The 5,451-nt window shown below is 33.7% G+C and overlaps 1 long non-coding RNA gene across 1 annotated transcript in view; it reads left to right on the forward strand.

The window, feature by feature from the left end:
• LOC102670795 overlaps nucleotides 1-5,451 on the forward strand; it is a 26,790-nt gene that overhangs the window by 941 nt on the left and 20,398 nt on the right. The window lies entirely within an intron of this gene.

The following is a 5,451-nucleotide window of genomic DNA, read 5'->3' on the forward strand; positions in this document are numbered from 1 at the left end:
ATTCATATTTCTATTTTAATATAGTTATATATTTTAAGAATATTTTATGAATATATTTGTATGTAGCTATGTAGCTTTACAAATCGAATATTTTATGTTTTTATCAAACATATTTAAAATGTTATATTGTACTTAAATATTTTTTTTCAAATTATCTAATAAACTTCCCTAATAACAATTCAATTTTAAAGTTATAAGTAAAAGCATCTTTTAATGTATTCACAAAAGATGAATTTATAGAATATGTTTAATGTTTGATAGAAATCATTGTCATGCTTTATAATTTCAATCCTTCCATAAACATTGGTTAAGCATCGTTTTTCAATATACTTCTTATTATGTTCTTACAACTATGATGCATTTTTTCTTTTATGCAATTTCTCTCGAAATTGTATATTTGATTACAATTAAGATGTTTTGAACGACGCGTTGCATCTGCATATGCGTTGCGCCGATTGCTTGACGTTTCAACCTGCCCTTAATTGTTCTCATAAATGTAACGAGCATATTGTCTCCATATTACATTGATGAATGGCCAATTTAACGATATACTGAACGTTTTATGGGTTTGTGTATGGTACAGAGACACGTCAAATTGATACGATTAACATTTTTCATTTGCGTTCATTGCTTTAGTGACAATTGATATTTATTCTAAGAATTTTATCGTCACGGAACATAAGTGATCTCATAGAAAATAAATATAAATTATATGTACTCGTCAGTTGGCATTATTGAGCAAGCAGACTCGGGACGCGAGCTTGTGCAAGTCTTTTCATTCAGAAGTAATGGATTTCCAATAATTACGCTTACAACGAAAACCACCATCAAAGACGTGTGTTGCCTGTACATGCACGGATATAGGGTTAGAAGTCAAGGCTTGGATACAACTTTTTTTTCCAACCATGTTAAAGGCTTATGAATTGACGGATGATGCGTTAAACGTTAACTTTGATTCCTTTATTAACAAAGGACTTTCGTTTTCGCTTTTTTCATAATACTTCCTTAGTTTATAGTATTCTTCTAATCTGCTAATCTCGATATCTCATGGAATCGTTATTCGAATATAAAGAAGAGCAAGTAATTTCTTATCAAGGCATAGCTATGATTAACTTTTTAATTTGATAACTGACATGTTTGAAAACAAAATTTCATACTTATTTTTTATCAAGAAAAAAACAAATCTTCAATTATAATTTACGATTTTTTATCTTAAAAATTTCATGATAAAAATTATTCTTTTCATAAAAAGAAATCATTTTTTATCGTTCAGATTAAACATAATTGAATTTCCAAATTTTTAGAACTTCTTTATAATAAAAAAAAAAAAATTAATTTTTTATATATATATATAATTTTTTATATATATTTTTTATATATATATATAAATATATTATATATATATATATATATATATTATATCATATCTGATAAGTGTATCAAAACAATTATATTCGCATTACACTCCAAAGCGTTTGATTTCTAAAACTCGCGCATGACCATTCCTCTGTACATTCTCATCGATACACATACACTATTATTCATAAGTATCCATACATTTGGTATACAAGGATAGACATAAATTATAATTTTATAATTACGATTTAAAATTCAAGCTTCAATCACAAATAATATAAAAAAAATTGAATTATGTTATATTTTAAAGATGTTATCACAAACATATCCCGATAAACATTACAGTTTATAGTTGGCAAAGTGAGACTTGTAGCCGAGAGTGTACGTGCCTTCAAACAACTGGTTCCTTAAATACCAATGCCGTTCACGGGGTTCTCGTCACGTTCCAACGTCGTGTCGAGATTGTTTAGCAGAAACAAACGATAATAACGCGGAGAACGACGAGGTATCGTCGCAGCTGTGAAAACAGCCTTCTCTTCCATCCGTGCAACGTTCCTCCCCCCCGTTGTCTATTTTCCAGACGAAATCGAGCGGCTCGTGTCGAACACGAGTCGGATTCGCCTAGTTTCCGAGACAAGCGTCGAAACAAGCCGTTCTCGCGAGGGAACGGCACCCAAGAATGCCGTTACTAGCTGCACGTGGCGATTATAATCCGGCACCCGATGTGCCAGCCGATTTATACGGACGAAAGTGATTTCTCATGGATTCCATCCCGTGTTCCGCACTCGAGTATGCAAGTAGTCATGTATTCTATATTCTGTTATAATATATCGTGTACAAGTTTATAGAAATGATATTTATTCAATTTAGATAAATCTCGAATATGATAAATTAAAAATGAACGTAGATTTTAGTTACGAGTTCACTTTGGCCTTTGATCGTATATATGCTTTATGTAGAGCGTTGTATGGTAAATTGGTTATTAAATAGATTAAGTGTTTCCTTCGATTTTAGGATAATAGAGTTAGTTTGGACCTTGGAAATAGCAATTTTCGTAAAGCGTAAAGCGGAAAAGATCCGAGTTTGAAATATTTATAAATTACTGCTAAGACGAGAAATTAGAATTTTGATATGAACGATAATTAGTTGTTTTCGAATGTAGAAATTTATTGGATTAAGAATCTAATAGGTATATCGAATTCTTTTTTTTTTTTTTTTTTTTTTAGTTTCAAATATTTTTCATATGATCCTGTTATAAATTATAAATTATAGCAAAATATTTTTTCCGTGTGTTAAAACTTAACCATCGATTTTCACACGATTAATGGGTCTAGGTTATCCATTTCTCGGGGCATAAGTCGAACGGATAATTTCCAGCATTCGTCACGCTTGAAAGTGCGGTAAAACGATCCAAGGGATTCGGTTTTTAGGTTATTGGAATCGGCCATTGAATGTAGATCGACGATATATTTTTGGAGGGTAAACTATTTCACACGAAATACGATACCGATGTCTAGATTAGATTAAGCTCGATAAAATTCTCGGTTATTTATTTATACAGAGGCCATCTTTCTCAAAACTCTTCACGAGCAAAATGATATTCAAACAAGTGTTCTATGTTTTTCGCACAATCTCTTTCGTAACAAGTTAATTTAATTACATCGATGTTTTACGTTACCGTGATAACATATCTGTAATTCAATTCGAAACTCGTGGTACAAGTTGTTTAAAAAAAATATTTTAACAAACTTTAGTAAAACTTTGTGTACATTTTAAATCTTGTCGACGCGTTAAGTATTTAATTGTTTAAGATAGGTTAAGGTCAAGCGTGAGAAAAACGACTCCTCTTTAACACGAGATTCAAAAACGAAGAGAGAGATGATCCAAGGTTTATTTAACTCCTCGTGACGAGTATTTTTTCACGAGTTGCACTATATAAATCCAAGGATACATTCTTCTTCACTTTTGAAAAAAAACTTTCTCCTTCGAATTACATTTCTTACTGGAATATTTTTATCTTGGAACGATTAAAGTGAAACGGGCGATAATAGTAATAACGCTGTAATTCCCTAGAATTTTTAAAATGCGTAAAGGTATAATAAAGAGGATCAGAGAGATAAGAGAGGCCGCCGTTTTTCCCTCTAACGAAACAGATTTGCGAAATCGTGGCACCGCCGTTTTCTCTTTTTTTCTTTTTTTCTTTTTTTTTTTTTCCTGTCCAAAGTATCATCTCGGAGGCGCAATTGAGCATAATCGAGCGACCAATTAGAGAGGCAGGATTCTTTCTGCGAGGGAATTTGAAGTGACACGGGCTCATCGTCTCGTTAAACAAATGGGACAATCAAAGGGATCCCTTTAGATTGCAGGGAAACGATGCGGATGAGTCTAATAACTCAATAAAAAGGGGGTCCCTGATGATGGAGATCGTGGACCGTGCGAAGGCCATCCAACGATTCAAGAGTTTTTTTTTTTTTAAACATTTTCATATTAAAAATTTCCCACCTTCGAAATTAATCCATCGATAAATGTATTAAAATAATCGTCAGGGAAATCTCTAAATGGACGATTATTTAAAAAAGTAGTTTCAAATCAATTTAAAATAATTAATATAAAACGTATATGATAAATATTTCATCCACTATTTGATCCATGGATCGCTGCATTCATTTATGGGATATCTTGAACTTAAGAAACGATGAGCAACAGTTTTGAAAAGGAGATCTAGAAATATAACACCCTTTTAAGAGAGATGAGGTATCGTAAAAAATTGTTCCCCTGAATAGTTTCGCGACAATCGAACTCCTTTTTGGCCGCAAAATACACGAGCGGAAAGAAGGAGAAGGCGGATTATTCGGTGGCTTGGCATCCCTGCTTACTCGGTCGACAGAATCTAGCACGGAGTTGCTAGATTCTCGATTACGAAGCCACGTTGACGGGGTAAAGAGAGTTCCCAGATTGCTTTTCCTTCGTAAACACATCCGACATCGGGCCATCGATCCACCGGAAACTCTGTGATTTCAGCGTTTCTGTGATTTGACCGCGTTTGCCGATCGTGGATTCGAAAGATTTTCGATTCGATGGAAATCGTAACCGAGATACTGCGAATAAAATAAGAATTAACAGAAACTTGATCTCAGAGGCGATTGGACGAATGAACGAAGCGTTTCAGTTTCCCTCGTCGAAAGGAATAACGAAAATAATAAATACTCGAGAACTTCGATCGAGTAATCGAAATATTAAACGAAATGTAAATGATCTTTACAGAGATTCGAAGAGTTTTCAGTTTTTCTTCTACAGTTATAAATACTTGGCAGAAATTTTACACACTGGTCGAGAATTACACTTGTACGTATTTGTTAACAAGATTGGGAACGCGGTTACTTCCAAGTTGATAAAACAAATTCAACGAGACTTCAAGTTGATTTATGCCTCGATCGAGAAAACGAGTTTGAAGAAGTCGCGTTATGGATAACAACTGATAAATATGTTTAACCTGTTTTATCAGCTTCGAGAAATAATTTTTTTTTTTTTACCATGGAAGGTGTACGCGCGTTGAAGAAGTCTGGCATTATCAATTTACACGGACCTCGTTTATTCAGTGTAGCTCGAGTTGTTATGTTAATCCGAGAAACCTGATAGAAATCTCGACGAAGATGAAAAAAAGAAAAGAGAAAAAGTAGCTCACGATTTTAACGCATCGTGTAAAAAAAAAAAGAAGAAAATTTTTCGCATCTCCGAAATCTCGATCGCACGAGAAAAATGATTGCAGTCGAAGAAAGGCAGAGAGATAGAGTCCATCGTTCATTCCAATTTTTACGTCGCGAAAGTATAGGAAATCAATAATTTCAGGCGACGAGTTGCGTTACAACGGTACCGGTGCAGTCAACAGTAAGCCGAATCTGATTTTCAGCCCGTTTAAATACGTTAAAATCAACCTATCCGAGCTTGATTTCATCCCGTCGATGAAGATCGAACGAACGAAACTCCGTTTGTCGCTCGTTCTTCGCCGATTCTGCGAATAATACACTCGAAAAAAAAAAAAANAGATACTCGTGAAACCAGCTCGAAGAGACAGACTTAATTTTTCTCTCTTAA

Source organism: Apis dorsata, unplaced genomic scaffold (genome assembly GCF_000469605.1).
Source record: "Apis dorsata unplaced genomic scaffold, Apis dorsata 1.3 scaffold_82, whole genome shotgun sequence".
Taxonomy (NCBI): domain Eukaryota; kingdom Metazoa; phylum Arthropoda; class Insecta; order Hymenoptera; family Apidae; genus Apis; species Apis dorsata.